Below are 17,508 nucleotides of genomic sequence, written 5' to 3' on the forward strand. Positions count from 1 at the left end.
GATTTTTATTGTTTAGTGACATGCTAGGGTTTGTTATTAATCTTGTTAGTATCATGCCTAGGATCTTGCTATGCTTTAACATGATTATAATTGTTATAATTTATAATTATTTAATTTATGATGATATTATTATTATTATAATTATTATTCATGATATTGCTTATTTATTATGTTGCTTGATATGCATATTATTGTATATTTTTATTGCTTGATCACCTTTTATTGCAGGTTAAAGGGAATTGGTACTTGCAATCACGCTTGATAAGATAATTAATAATCTTGTTAGGTTAATTGTGATTATAATTCAAGTGATCGCCAATAATAGTTTTTTTGTGCATTAAATTCAACCAACATAGATTAAACAGGTTTAGGGTTAAACCTATTGTTTGTATGTTAGTCAGAAAGCGCACATGAATACGAGCAGAATAAAGTAGAGGCCTATTATTAGGGCAGGTTCAATCTCTTTTAGGTTGGATTTGTACCTTCATCCCCGAACCCTTATTTGGTTCATGACCTTATGGAGTTGACGATCTCTTGGATCGTTAAGAGGTGTAACCTTCACCTCGTGAACGGTTTACAAGTTCCTTAAAAACTTGTTGGCGACTCTTTTGCTCTATCTTCTTTCCTTTTGGACGCCACCGTACTTTAGTGTATGATCACAGTGGGGTTCAAGCTATTGGGATTTTAAAGGCTTGAAACTATTCCCTATAGTTTTTGGCGACTCCACTGGGGAGGATTTCTATTTTAATTCCTTAATTTGTTTCAGCAATGATTTAGAATGAGTGGATGAGACTCGAAAATTTCTAAGTATTTCATGTACGTAATTTTGATTAACATTATTGTCATATGCATAAAAAGGTTCTCATTGGAAAGACCATCCGTAATGAGTCAAAAAAATAAGATTTTACACGTAGGAAATTTGAGAAATGTCTTTCACAACTAGGACTGAAATAACACCGCGCGAAACTGGATGATTTTATTGAGCACAGAAAGCTGCTGAGGCATGTGGGAAGTAGCGTCAGGGGCCAGAGCTTGGCGCCATACTTTTAGCCGTAGCGCCAAACGCCAGTATTGGCGCCAGGCGCTACAGTTAAAAGTTGGCGCCAGTCTCTGTTTGCTGGCGCCAATTTCCCCCAATACCGAGCCAGAAATATGTGTTCTAATTTCGACCGGTTTTTCGTATTGTTTGCTCGATCCTACTTCCTGATTGAATTTTTTCTCATTTTTCTGAAACCCATATGTGTTCTACATATGGACATAACCCTCTGGGAATTCATGCTCTATCTACCCGATTGAACGCTCCTGGCAACAAAGGGTACATCTGAGAGGTTAAATTCACCAAACCATGGAAGCGAGTTTTTTCTAAAAAACTCGCGGTGTTCTATCCACACGCGTTAACCCTTCATGGCTAGGCTTCTACGCGGTGCATCTGGACAATTAACCATGGACCCTATTTGAATAAACCATATCCCAAACTTTAGAGAACTAGAGCCATGGTTAGGTTGCGAACTTATTGCATCATATTGTGCCTACTTGACTAATTGTGCATTATTTGTTGTGCATACTCTATGTGATTTTTCCTAACCGTTTGTTTGACTTGTGTTAAGACTAAATAAACTGATTAATGACTAAAGGACTTTGTTTAATTAATTAATTAATTAATTTGAGCTAATAAATAAACATAAAATCGAGTCAAAGTTCCTTTAAATCAACCCGGATTTTTATTCCCGTATACTGCACAAACGTCAACTTGTTTTGGTCATATCTGGAGCTCTAGAAAGAACTACGAGTCTTACCACCTACGGCTCTGTAGCCCCGAGTTTTATCTTTAATTTGGCGTTGGTTTCATCCCAATCAGAGTCGCAGATCAAAAGTTATGACTAAAATACCACAGTCTGTCCAGTTTAATGCATATACGTGAAGTCTTAACTTAGTCTTTGCTTGAGTCTAGTTACATAGTCTAGCCACATGGTCATGACATGAGTCTTAACATGTCACCTACACTCACTAGTCTTAGCACACACTTTGAGTATACATCACCATGGCCATGTCTTAGGTTCATGCATGAGTCAGTTTTTTTCCGTCATTTGAGTTGAGGGGGTACATTCTATTCTTAATTCTTCACATCCCTCCACCTAAATCTTCTTCACATTCTTCCATCTTTCTTCACCTTCTCCATCCATGTGTGTTGAATCGAGTTTGAGTCATGTGATTGACAAACAAAAAATGAGGGTAATGATGAAACAACACAAGAGAAGAGGCGAGCTTCAATGACAAGATTTCGTGACCTCTTTTTCTATTTCTTCTTCATTTTTTCCTTTCCCCAATAAGTCTAGCATAGGCACCTTTTCTTTTCTTGTAGATTAATAGGATTTTTTCCTTTTTCCCTTTTTAATAAAATGAGCATTTATTTCCTTGCATATGATCATCACGTTGCATTGCAAAAAAAAAAAAAAAAAAAAAAAAAAAACATGTCGAATTAAGCACAAGGTATACTAATGATTTGAGGCACCCCTTGTAGCCACATCATATCTCCTTTCGCCCTTTAATTATACAATCCTTTCTTCATAAACCACTTTGAGCCTCGTCTAACGATAGACCCTTCTTTTTTCAACCTACATCTACCTAACCTTGGGATGGGATGACATGCAACTTATGCAATTCTAAAGAAAGCTTGAGCAAATTCAAAAGAAAGCAATAGCAAAAAATAAGCAATAATAAAAAACGAAAACAAGTGTACAAAAGGGTAAGTGTTCCAATGTCTTTGATGTGAAAATATCTTCGATAAGAACACGTCTCAGATTGCGTCTCTTATCGAGTGCTCGGTACCGTGCCTGAGAAACATGAATGCCAAGTGAGTGATAGACCGCATGATTGGGATTGCCCACACTTATAAAAATAAAATAAATGCTAAAGCAAAAGAAAGAGCTAAAAAAAAAGAGTAGAAACCTCAAGCATAAAAATACAAATATTCAAAAGCAAGGATGCACACCTTGGGGGCTTATCTAGGGTCTTGAGCCTTTATCCCCTTCTTCTTCAATCCTTTAGCCTAACCACGTTACAACCCTTAAAAATACCTTTTTGAGGTATACACACTTGTGCGAGGTTCGGCTAGAGCTACGTTTGGCCTGATTCCTAACGGATACGTAGGCAACCTCACATCGAGGTGCGGTCGTAATAAACATGCATTCATATTCACATTCACACACTTGCACCATGATCATATCAAGGAATCTCCAATTCTCATCCCTTTTCACTTAGAGCTAGACTTGGGGGTTTGGTCCCTACATCATTAGCTTACCTAGCCTAAGAGTCACCACCATTTGACTCTTTTCAATATATTTTTCCACACACTTAGCTCTTGCGGCCTAACTTTAGTGTCACTATCACACACATCACGCATACATGACCAAATATATTTCCCTTAGGAACCCTTTGTCATGAAATCTTAACGCTGAAGCATGCTTCATCAAAATCACTCATAATTGTCATTGCATCACGAAGTATGAAGTGCTTAGCCTCCGTGCCTAAGTTACCCAAATGCTTTCATCATGGAGTCAATAGTTGAGATAGCCTAGGATGAATTAATCCTTGAACCTTGAGAGATAGTATCGAACAACATTTGACTAAGCTCATTCAACATGCATCTTCACTTTTGATTTTCTTTTTCACGTCTTTCTTTTCGGGAGAAAGTCGGTACCCTCCACAAAATTGACGGAAAATTTTTGCTTTTTTGCTTTTTTTCGAGTCGTACGATCACATTACAATGCACACACGAGTCATGTACACATTGAGTCATGTCGTGTCACATCATTTTGATTTGAGTCTAACACATGTGTCATTACACTTCGAGTCGAGTCAACCTCAAGTCAATCACAGCGCGTCAAGTTTTTTCCTTGAGTCGTGTCGAGTCGATGAGTCAAACAATGCTAAACCTTAGGTCAACCCTAAGATGATTTAAAAGATTGGCAAAATTCTATAGTTAAAATAAATACAGGTGCAGCAAAACAGGGAAGACCCTATCGCAGCGTTCGTGACGAACAGAGCAAGAAATAAAACGGAAAATTGAATTTAAATGAGAATCCGTGCTGGCGCCAGTCCCTAGGCATTGGTGTCACTTTCTGTGCTTGGCGCCAGACGCCAATTCCAGCGCCTGGCGCTAATTCCATATGTTTGGCGCTAATTGATTTTCAGCGACGACAAAGCAGCCAACCACCTGTTGGGGTTGTGCTAGCCTTCTGCAATATATTTTTTCGGGTTCCTTGGTACGCCAGTTAGCCCATATAAGCAATATTGACATGATTAAGTAGTCAGTTTGATTACAATTGCAATAAGTGATCGACCTGATGAAAGATCGTCTCACTTAGCTTAAAGCGCCTAGGCATTGGCTCAAAAGCAGAAAAGGCACCGACGTATAGGTTCAAGAGCAACGAAAGCGCCGACGTACAGGCATAGAAAAAGCAAAGTTCAGGCGAACTTTTAAAGATCGACAGGCGTGGGTCTTTGGTATTTTGGGAAAATTATCGCAACAATTAAGGATGACTTCAAGTAAAGTTATTTTCGACATCGTTCTCTAAGATTGTGGAAGTTGTCACCAAATATTTGAGAAGATAACACGAGATGGGCGATCTTCGACGGCATTCGCTAAAATTGTGGAGGTTGTCACCAAAGATTTGAGAAGATAGCACGAGATGGGCGATCTTCGACGGCATTCGCTAAGATTGTGGAGGTTGTCACCAAAGATTTGAGAAGATAGCACGAGATGGGCGGTCTTCGACGGCGTTCGCTAAGATTGTGGAGGTTGTCACCCAAGATATGAGAAGGGCGGTTCATGATGAGGCGGTCTTCGACGACTTTTGCTATGATTGGAAAAGTTGTCACTATGATTCAAGAAAAGGCTCAAGATGTAGCAACATTGATCGACGGCGTTCCCTAGATTGCAGAAGATCGTCAAAACAAACAGCAAGATGGCGTTCCCTAGATTGTGGAGGGTTGTCACAAAAAACTAAGGATTGTTTCAAGAGAAATAATCTTCGATAGTATTCCCTTGGATGTGGAATATTATCAAAGCGGAGAGGATCGTTTCGGGCGAAGCAATCTTCCAAATTTGGAAGCAGTTACAGGCGTAGCAGTTTTCAAGCGGGATGGCATTCTCTAGCTTGCAGGAGGTCATCAAAGCAATCGGTTACTTTCAGAGACGTGTGCTCGACGGTGCAAGATACGCATTTCTTAACTCTCTTATCTGTTTAACTAACATTGCTTTGCAGGTATCGGCGTTACAAGATTGATTTAGGATCGCAGAACGTTCTGAATCATTCTCCGTCCCTATCGATACTTTGACTTTCGTTTTTCGAAACTTGCGTTTCTCCAAACTCAGTCAAAGTGGGGGCTTCTGTAGACACCCATTTGTGTCTCCCCAAAACCAAACCCAGTGATGAGTTCCTTTCACGTCGAATCATAATCGAATGAAACGAAAGTGTGGAAGGGTCTAGTGTTGCGGAAAGTATTATTTCTTTTCTTTTCTCTTCTCTCTGTTTTTAAAAACTTTATTTTAAAGAAAACAGCCAATCCAGTTTGGTTGGTCCATGATATGGGTCCAATAATGGTGTCGTTGGATGGGGCTTGCAAAGACATTTCCAACGATATATTATAAGCCCAATTCCGATGAGTATTGAGGAAGTTATGGCCAATTTACTAAACTGGGCCCGGTTTGAGTTTTAAGTACGGCCCAATGATCTAGGGGAGGGTCTAATATGATTTATCATTCCTAATGTAATTAGGAATGGTTTTGTTCTTCTAGAACATTCTAGAAGGTCTTATCATTCTTAATTCAATTAGGATTCTTTAGAGTTTTAATTAGATCAAATAGCATTTTCGACTGAAATTATATTATTTTATCTTCCAGTACGGTAAAATTATCATATTTTCGAAAACGTGTTAAAAGCCGGTTTGGCGTCCAACCCCAGGCCTTGGCGCCTGGAACCAGGATTGGCGCCAGACGCCAGCCATTGGCGCCTGGCGCTAACCACTAGTCCTGGCGCCAATGAGCCAGGGCTGGCGCCAATATGTTTCTGTGATCTTCAGACTCTGTTTTGATAAATTATCTTTTTTGGCCGATTTTCTCTATAAATATCGTATCAGAAAGTTCCGTTTTCATTCATCATTCACCAATTATCAATTATCTTCATCATCAATTATTAATAATCACCAACATTCATCCAATTCTCTTTATTCATCATCTTTCTTTCATCAATTCTCAATAACATTAATCTTTTAGCATTCTTTCTTTCTTGCTTTTTCATACAAAATTTCGCATTCACAAGATCTTGATACACCTAACCATATTCGAAGTTGCCTTCGCCCTAGACGTGAAAGAATGAGGTACGAGGCATCCAAGTAAGTACTTTAATGGTTTAATTGATATTATGATGTAGAAATCATGTTTAGATTGTTATTATGATATTCCTAGTATCATGTCTAGGTTAATTTTAATATCAAATATGATTGTTATGATGCTTCCTATGTTCTTCCTAATATTAATTCATGTTAGTATCATGTTAGGGCTAAAGATTTGATTTTTATTGTTTAGTGACATGCTAGGGTTTGTTATTAATCTTGTTAGTATCATGCCTAGGATCTTGCTATACTTTAACATGATTATAATTGTTATAATTTATAATTATTTAATTTATGATGATATTATTATTATTATAATTATTATTCATGATATTGCTTATTTATTATGTTGCTTGATATGCATATTATTGTATATTTTTATTGCTTGATCACCTTTTATTGCAGGTTAAAGGGAATTGGTACTTGCAATCACGCTTGATAAGATAATTAATAATCTTGTTAGGTTAATTGTGATTATAATTCAAGTGATCGCCAATAATAGTTTTTTTGTGCATTAAATTCAACCAACATAGATTAAACAGGTTTAGGGTTAAACCTATTGTTTGTATGTTAGTCAGAAAGCGCACATGAATACGAGCAGAATAAAGTAGAGGCCTATTATTAGGGCAGGTTCAATCTCTTTTAGGTTGGATTTGTACCTTCATCCCCGAACCCTTATTTGGTTCATGACCTTATGGAGTTGACGATCTCTTGGATCGTTAAGGGGTGTAACCTTCACCTCGTGAACGGTTTACAAGTTCCTTAAAAACTTGTTGGCGACTCTTTTTCTCTATCTTCTTCCCTTTTGGACGCCACCGTACTTTAGTGTATGATCACAGTGGGGTTCAAGCTAGTGGGATTTTAAAGGCTTGAAACTATTCCCTACAGCAACAGTCCACCGTGTCACGGGAAACTTTCCCGTCTGACGGTGGGGATTCCCGTGACACGAGACATTTGCTGTGACACGGAGATTTCCGTGTCCTTTCCGCGTAAACCCTTAACGCGTTTTCTCCTCCCGTTCACTAAATATTTCCCGTGTCACGCAAATTTATACCGTGTCACGGGAAAGTTTCCCGTCTGACGGTGGGATCCCCCGTGTCACAGTACACTTTGCCGTGTCGCGGGATAATTTTTTAGGGTTTTTATCATTTTAGGGTTCCATGTGTTCCCTCAGCACATTTTTTCTATAAATACCCCCTCATTTCTGATGTACAGGGCATCAATTAATTCTCTAGTTTTTTCTCTCTTCTATGCTCTAGCCTAAACACTAGCCTACCCTTTTATTTTCAAAATTCCTTCTTCAAGCACTCCAAGGAGTCCGTACTTTACTCGTGGTTCCGTCTTTAAGACAAGGCGTGAAAGGTAGAACTGTTTGAGGGTTTGGCCCCAAATCAACTCTACTTTATTTAATTTAATTTAATTATTTTTCTATTATTATTTCCTTGAAGTTACTAACTCGTTTATTATTTTGTAGTTGCAAACAAATAGAATCAAAGTAAGAATTATGTTCCTTTTATTTCTATTATTTTTCTAACGATTTTATATTGTTGGAATTATTATGGTTAAATTGCTTCCAATATTAATGTTTATTTTATTATTTTTATGATCACCATATTTCATGTTTAAAGGGAATATGTAATTGAAAATCACGCCTAATAAGATAATTTGGACAACCGGTTTAGGATCCTTTTTAATCTTATTGTTTAATCAAGTGATCACTAATATTTTAGAATTATGTGTTGCATTAATATTCAACCAATTTAGCATAATAATAGCTTGAAGCAAATTGAATTTTTGTTTGTATGCCTTTGAGATCGCAAGAATCATTTTTCACTATAAGAATCGAGTAGAGGCCAATACGGGCGAATGTGACTCCATGACTCACTTCGTACCATCATCCCCTATCCTCCTTTCGTGGTTCTGAACCATATGGAGTTAGTAATCTCATGGATTATGAATGGGGTGTAACCTTCACGGGTCAATCATTTTGCCTATCGTTTTCCCTTATCGTGGTTGCCTTTTTATGATCCGTGAACGGTTTACAAGTTTCTCAAAAACTTGTTGGCGGCTCCTTACTTTATTTGTCCCTAATCGTATTATGTAAATTCCCACTTCCTATGAGTGCCAAGCATATTCACCACATGCTTTAACGTAGGCGCACTTCGAGCGACGCCTACACTAACGCTAGCACCTAAATCACACAATTCATTATCAATCATTAGATTGCCAATATGACAAGGGATAGAAAAACTACCCGGATCTTTTAATTTAGGTGGTGATTTATTTTGAAGTACGGCACTACACTCTGCAGTGAAAGCTACAGTCTCTACCTCACAAATAGACCTTTTTCTTGTCAATATTTCCTTCATAAATTTTGCATATGCAGGAATTTGTGTAATTAATTTAGTGAAGGGAAATATTACCTGCAAATCTTATACCATCTCCAGAAACTTACCAAATTGCTTATCCAAATTTGTTTTCAGGTGACGATTGGGGAATGGAAGTTTGATAACTGGCTTTGAAGCATTATATATTGCTCTTATCTGGAGTGGCCACCTTCCCTGGAGTCATACCCTGCAATGTAAAATCAGATATATTAGTACTATTCTTTAGCCCTGCGGGGCTATTAGCTACATTGTCAGGTTTAATGGAATCAAGAACAACATTATTCAATAAAACAAGTTCATCATCTCTGGGCATAGGGGGGCCTTGATAGTTTGAACCACTCCTTAGAGTAATTGCATAGGCTTGATCCGTAGGCCTGGTCGGTTGACGGGCTTGTAGAGTAGCGGAAAGTTGCGCAATTTGATTATCTACAATTTTATTGTGTGCCAGGATCGAATCAATTTGGGCATCTCTACTCTCCAGGTGCTTCTACATATTAACCAACATCGCTCTAATTTCTACCAAAGCAGGGTCGGAAGATGAGGAGGGTTGTTGTGGTTGGTTCTTCTGGCCAGCATTGGGGTGGTAATATTTCTGTTGTTGTTGTTGTGGCGCCTATGGTTCTTGTGGTGGTGGTGGATTTTGAACATTGGTACTCCGGTAGGAAAGGTATGGATGATTCCGATACCCAGGATTGTAGGTGTTGGAGTATGGGTTATTCTGCCTATAAGCTTGAAAGACATTGACTTGCTCTACGGAACTCCTGTAATCTTGTTCCCAATGACCTAAAATTCCACAATTTTCACAGAAAGCCTCATTAGCATTATTGTTAATTGCAGAAACATTAGCTACATTTGCAGTACTAAGATTATCTAATTTCTGGCAGATAGAGGTTAATTGAGCTTGCAAAAAGAGTACAGAGTCAACAATATGCTTCCCCTTGTTAGCAAAACCCCTAGGATTCCCATATTGGGAATTATGTATCGCCGTATCTTCAATAACATGATACATCATCAACATTACGGTTCATAAACCTCCCACTAGCTGCAGAATCCAATATTATTTTAGATGAATTTCCAATGCAATTATAAAAGGCTTGGATCAACTGCCATTATGCCTGATTATGGAGGGGGCATTCTCTTTGTAGGTCCTTGAACCTTTCCCAAGCCTCATATAAAGTTTCATCGGCTTCTTAGGAAAAGTTCTGAATTGCACTCCGTAGTACAGTTGTTCTCTCTGCAGGATAATATTTGTTATAAAAATTCAAAACAAGAGTTTCCCAGTCAGTTATACCAAGGGCAGTTCTATTTAATCCATTAAACCATAATTTGGCTTTTCCAGTTAAAGAAAAAGGAAAGAGAATCTCCCTGATTTGGTCTTGTGTGACCCCAGCTTACCTGATGGAATTACAGTACTAACAGTAGTCTGCAATATGAAGATTTGGGTCTTCACCCTTAGCTTCACTAAATTGCTTCCTTTCTATCATCATTATAAATTAGGGTTTAATCTCAAACTGTACCCCATCAAGAGCTGGAGTTGGAGTAAGGTGTGTAAAATTTGTAAGCTTTGGTTGTGAATAATCACTAAGCTTCTTTGGATCCGTCATCTCTGATTCTGGATTTGAAGATACCTCTGAATCGCTAGAATCAATTGGAGGGTCTCAGTGATTTTATTATCACCAGAATCCGCCAGAATTTGCTTGTAAAGATTCTTCTGTCATGGAAGGATCGTTCGATCTCAAGATCGAATGGGATGTAACCTGAACTGGAACACCTGGGCACAAACAAAGAACTAGAAGCAAATATGAGACTTGCCTCAAAGAACTAATGTTCTTTGAGACAAAAAGAAATAACCTAGACTACAAAAATAATCAGAAATAAAAATAAAATCGTTTCCCCGGCGCCAAATTTTGATAGGCTAAAGTCGTATCACCTAATCAAAAGTAATTCCTAAAACCACTAACTAATAATAGATAGGGAAGTTGGGTCGAATCCACAGGGAAACTGGTCTTTCTATTCCTAATTAATTCAAGCAATCTAAATTATGAAGTAACCAACATATAAATTTGGAAATAAAACTAAACTACGGAGATTAAGAGTAAAGAGAAAACAATGAATAAAATATCTTAGGCATAGGTTCACCAATAAATAATATTACAGGGTAAAGCATAATAATTAATCATCAATGCATAAATTAATCAGATCATAAAGGGCTTTCTCTACGTATTACAATCACACAATTAATTTACCGGTATTAAATCTCATCTCTCGAATCTCGACCTAACCATTTATAAATTAACCTGCCTATTGAAACTAGACCTAAACATCAATTCTCATCTCTAGAATCTCGAATCAATATTGTCAAACTCGTGCATAGAAGATCAACGCAAATCTAGTCACAGAGCATTAAATCAATCAATAGGAAATTAATCTCGCATTGATAATCAACAACAATAAACTACTCCTTCATATTATTTATGGATCCCCATAAACCCTAGAAAGAAATCTACTCACGCATAATTAAATCTAAACTAATCAAAGCAATAAAAGAAGGCATAATCGAATAAAGAAATAAAATTGCTGAAATTAATAAAGAAGAAATTGTTACCGAAAACGACAGAACTACAAAGTTGAGTTAAGAACAAGAGTAAAAGTTGAGAGAAGTCTAGAGAGAGAAAATATTCTAAGTAGAGAGAGAAAGTCTAAAAGAGAAGGTAAGTAAAAAAATAATAATCCTAAAACGTACTTAAACAAAACACTAAACAACTCCTAATTAGAAACTAGCTGCTCGTCTAAGGAGTAGCTCTAGAAACACGCGCCCGATCGGGCGGCCCCCTTTTTCTTCAGAGTCTTCCTGGGCAGCCGCGCCCGATCGAGCTAATGCTCACCCGATCGGGCGCGGCTTTTGCTGGTGCCCTCTTCTGCGCGCTCGCCCGATCGGACACAAGCTTGCCGGATCGGGCCTGGTCTTCTCCTCGAGGCTTGGACTTCGATTAGGCTTATTTCTTCGGCCCAATCCGGATATCCACTTAGGGTCTTGATCACTCGATCCCAATACCTCGGTATCCCGATTACCGAACCCTTAATCACCGGCTTGATAACGCTAACCGACCTAGGGCTTCAAAGATGATCGTGCTCCTCCAATTTCCGTAGTTGATCCATGAAAACCCGGGAAAATGCTCCAAAAGTGCAATTTCCTTAAAAACTCAACCAAAACTACGAAAACACTAGAAAACACCAATTAGTAATAAAAGTGGCTCAAAAGAGCCAAAAACACCACTAATTATGACCAAGGACGGGGGTAAAACACTATATAAAATAGACATATCAACTTTGTAGATAGAAATTCCCTTTCTAGAAAGACACCATTGCGAGCAATAAACTTTTTGTTATCTGCGCGATTATAGAAGTAATATATCCTTTTGTTTCTTTGGGATAACCCACGAAGAAACATTTGTCTGATCCAGGGCATAGTTTGTCGCCTGTTACATGTTTTACATAGACTTCACACCCCAAATCTTGAGATAAGATAGCTTTGGAACTTTTCCAGTCCATAACTCATATGGTGTCTTCTTAACTGCTTTGGATGGGCTTCTATTCAGTATGTTCGCAATTGATTCTAATGTATATCCCCAGAACAATATGTGTAAATTAGTAAATCTCATCATGAACCGAACCATGTCGAGCAAGGTTCGATTCCTCCTTTCTGAAACACCATTTAACTGTGGTGTTTCTGGAGGCCGGAGTTAACTGTGAAAGTATTTCACAATTAATCAGATGATCATCAAACTCTTGAGTCAAATATTCACCATCACGATCAAATGGTAGTGCTTTAATTGTCTTCCTAAGCTGGTTTTGTACCTCATTATGGAATTCCTTGAACTTTTCAAAGGATTCCGACTTATGCTTCATTAAATATATATATAGCCATACCTACATAAATCATCAGTAAAAGTAATAAAATAGTTAAAACCACCTCTAGCTTTTAAACTCATTGGTCCACACACATCCACATGTATAAGGCCCAAAAGGTCATTAGCTCTTTCACCCTTTCCAGTAAAAGGTGACATGGTCATTTTACCTAACAAGCATGACTCACAGTTTTCAAATGATTCGTAAACAAATAAAGTTATGAGTCCAGCCTTTTGTAATTTCTGGATGCGCCATTGGTTTATATGACCTAACCTACAATGTATAAATAGGCTTGGTCTGATTCATCTGTTTTGCGCTTTATCTGATCTATGTTGTAATCATGGGTTGTATAATCTAAAACATACAAACCATTAATAAATTTTGTTAGCATATAACATATTTTCTTTGGAAATAAAACAACTCTTGTCTCTTATTTGAAAAGAAAAACTTTCAATATCTAAAACAAGAACTGAAATAATGTTCTTGGTAATTGTTGGGACATAATAACAGTTATTAAGCACAAAAATAAGACCAGACGAAAGCCTCACATGATAGTTTCCAATAGCAAGTGCAACAACTTTTGCTTCATTTCCTACTCGAAGTGTGACTTCCCATTTTGCTAACTTCCTATTCTCTCTTAAGCCCTGCATGTTATTAACAATGAGCACGACAACCAGTATCGAATACCCAATTGCTAGAAGAGGTAAGATTGATTTCAACAACAAAAACATCAGGTAACTCCTTACATTTTGTCTTCACTGGTGTGTTGTGGGGACAACCTGTTAAGTGGCAAGACCACCTACCGCAATAGAAGCATTGGCTTCCACATGGTTCTTCAAGTACTCCTCTATGTGGTTGATCAATAGGTTGACTAGTGTCACTGTCGAGCCTTCATCATCATGAATAAGCTTGACGAGATCAAATCCATCATGGAGTGAAAACAGAATAGTGTCATGAGCAAAGTCATCATCAAATGGTCTCTATAAGATGTCCATCCGATTGAGTAAATCAATCAATTCCTTCACATGGTTCTAAACTGACTGATTGAGTTTCATAGTCATTATCTTACAATGAATTTTGTAAATCTCAAACCTTACACTGTCAGTCCAGGAGTAGTATATTTGAGGGATCAAAGTAACGACCTCTCTAACATTCTGATCATTGATGCCTCCACTTCCTAATGCCCCAATGCCACCTCGACAGATGGCATATAGATAATTATGCTTTGGTCAACTTATAGTTCTTGAACCTTGTCTTCCAACAAGTTAGAATAAATGCCAATATGAGATTTTTGATTTTCTCTACATCCGAAACATCTTTCGGGTGCCTATCAGGAGTGAAACCTACTGTGAATCTGCTTTCAATAGGAATATAGAGTCGAGCCTCAAGCTTGTGGCTCTTAAGAACATTTCTTAGCTCTTCTTCCCATTCCCTTAAGCTTATGAGATTTAGCCTTGTTTTCAGTTTGGTTGGCAAGTTAGTGTTGTCATTAAAGCTATTCATCTGCAAACAAAATAAAAACGAGGCAAAGTTTAATAATTATGTTTAATAAAATCAAAGTACCATAAGAGATTTAAATTGGTAACTTTAAAACACTTTATTCAATTTAATTGATCCCTATTTGAATTAAGTGATTCCAAGACCCTTTATTTGTGCAATAATTGACTGAAATTTGGCCATACCATCAACCATTACACTTTCAAAGGTGAGTAAACTCTTTACTGATTATAACTCTTGTAACTCTTTGTTGAATATATCCATCACATGTTTAATTATTATCCTTTGCATCAAGGTTCTAAACTCTTTAAGTAACCTCATTGAGTATAACTAATTAAAATTGTAAAACTTGATTTACCCCAACTCTCCCAAGATATAAAATGACACATAGCTTTGGCATGACCTATCATAAATATCAAAGGTTTATTAGGTTTTTAATTGGAAAAGCAACCTCAATATTACCGGGACCTAGATTCATTATGTTTGTGATTAATTTAGTGAACTTTAGCGCATCATCACAAGCATCAATAAAATCTAACATGCATAATCTACTAATGCATAAATAAAATATGACATATTATGGCCCCTTAATCCTAAGAAAACTAATAAAGCGAAACTCCCACTTGAACCTTCATGGATCTCATCCATCTAACTCCATTGGGTCTTCACTCCATTGGCTTCTTGGATCAATTGCAACCTGTAATACTATTCTATTCTATCTACTATTTAAATAAAATAAAATGAATTACAAAAACACTTAATGGTACGCAAACCGTATTTAGACTACAAAAATACGAAATGATGCACAGATCATATTTAAAATCTATGGGTCATACTAGTCTATATATAGCAATAAATAACATCATATATTATAAAGTGTCATATAATAAATCACTCATCATGGTTTCCTAAACTACAACATCGAATGTTTATAATTAAGGAAACATGCCATCTTAATATCTTATATTTAATTAAATTACCGCAATTAGATAATATCATATATTATTCATTACCAATCATAAAATATCATATATTCTTATCTTAGGTATGAAATAGAATCAAATCTTATTTTAATTATAAAAGATAAATCATATTTTTTTCCATGATTATCCTAACTAATTTAGGAGATTCTATCCTAATTGCCTAGCCAATCACAATGTTTTAATTCAATTATTATCCTAAAATAATTATGGGATAATCTCATTATTTAATCAATTATTATCCATATAGAATTTTTTTGCTCAATAATTATCCAAACTTTTTTTGTTAATATAATAATTATCTAAACTTAACAAAATTAACTACTTTAATTTTGATAATTATCTTTTCAAAATCAAAACTTATTTTTTATTTAAAAATCTGATTTTATTAAAATAAAATATAATAATTTTTTTAAAAAACGTGCCAGCCATCGGGGTATGGCCAGCCGAAGCCAACCACGGTGGCTGTATACCGATTGGTGTACGCTACATAGCAACAACGCAAGGGCAGCAGCGGTAGTGCACGCAACCCTTGCGTGGCACTGCTGTGGCTGCTCCTGCTGTCCGAGCCTCCTGCATAGCCCCGCCCACTCTCCTAGACCACCTGGTGCGGCAGTCGCCATGGCTGCCATACCAAAAACACCTTTTTTATTTTAATTTAAATTAAAACAATTCTATTGTTAAAAAGTTAAATTAAATTAATGTGGTCCAATTAATTTCAAAATTAAATCTCATTCAATCTTGAAATTAGGGTTTTTCATGAAATTGATCCCCAATTCAATTTAACTCTTAAATTAAATAATTTGATCATGAAAAATTCATAATTTAACATAAAATCAAATAGATTAAAATCATGAATCACATAGTAATCGAATTAAATCAAAACCAAAAAACAAAAATCACAATTTCGGGGTTTAGGGTTTCAAATTTTTTCGAAATTAGGGTTTAAGGGTTTGAATTTTTCGAATCATTAGGGAAAAAATTCGGACCTTTCATGGATTAATATTGGGCAAATTAAACAACTTTCAATAATTCCATTATGTTAAATCACATTTAAAATAATAATTGACCCATAATTAAATTATTCTCCCCCCTAATTGAATTAAAATTGTGGACATTCAAAGGATTAATAATTTAATATGTGTACATGCATCGGCTACCTAATACTAGTGTAGGACTTTAGATACTATAAGTGAAATTGCATGAATCACATTCATAAGCATCTAAAACACTTAGATCAATGCATAACACATAAAGAACAAATAGTAATACTTTTGAAGCGTGAATCCACGTGCAATCGAGCAAGAACAACGGGAGATATAGAACCCAAAGTGTGATTCCTCTACTTGGTCCACGGGTATAGATCAAACCTCCACTAATGCTAGCCAGTTGTGATTGAACACTTCAATCAACCTTCAGCGGAGAAGAGAGACACGAACTAACCACGATCCACCACCACCATGAACACCACGAATCACCTTAGGGGGCGGCCGGCCGTACGGATAGGGAGAGAGAGGAGAGGGCCGCGAGAGTGAGAGAGAGATTAGGGTTTGGGACTTGGTTGCTTGAGTTACAATTAACCGACTTATGAATTATTATTTCAATCTAAGTCATGAATCTTATTTATAGATCATATCTTTAAATAAGAGTCCATGTCAAGCCCAAACTCCTTGTCCTAATCAAACTATTCTAGCCCAACACTCCTTATGGTATGTCATGATCTCATGAGGCCAATTGAGCCTCTTACTTGTTTGACCCAATACCCTTGTTGTGTGATTTTATAAGATCTATTTTATTGGGCTTTGGACTATTTAACTAGCCCAAAGATCATTTGCCATATTTAACACCAGACAATGACGACCTTATAGAATGAACTAATTATCTCCATAATAGTAATTCTTGATATATTTAGTAAGTGCACTTATGGAAGACACAATTCCTTCAGTTTAATGTCGTCGCGAAGAAGATACTTTCCCCAAAGGGTTAGTATGGCCCTAAATTTACACTCTTTGCTAGGGTGTCGTTTTATTACCGCCGTGAAGCGGCATTGGGTCATTGCAGTTGAGAAAGGATGAACAAGAAGAGAAAGCCTCCATGGTTGATCGACGGGAAGACTGATTGTGGTGGCTGTGATGGACTTCAAGCGGTGGTGGTTGTTGCGAGCTTGCGATCGTGATATTGAGTAGATCTGAAATCCTAAAATCTGTTTTTTTTTAGATTTATAGTGTTTTTTTTTTGTTCAAAACGGTTCACCCTTTGGGTGAATCCGGATTCGGGTATCAGTTCTGGGTGGTTAGGTTCCAATCCCCTCCCAATTGTTGTTGTGGGGGACCGAACTC

Source organism: Chenopodium quinoa, unplaced genomic scaffold, assembly GCF_001683475.1.
Source record: "Chenopodium quinoa cultivar QQ74 unplaced genomic scaffold, ASM168347v1, whole genome shotgun sequence".
Taxonomy (NCBI): domain Eukaryota; kingdom Viridiplantae; phylum Streptophyta; class Magnoliopsida; order Caryophyllales; family Amaranthaceae; genus Chenopodium; species Chenopodium quinoa.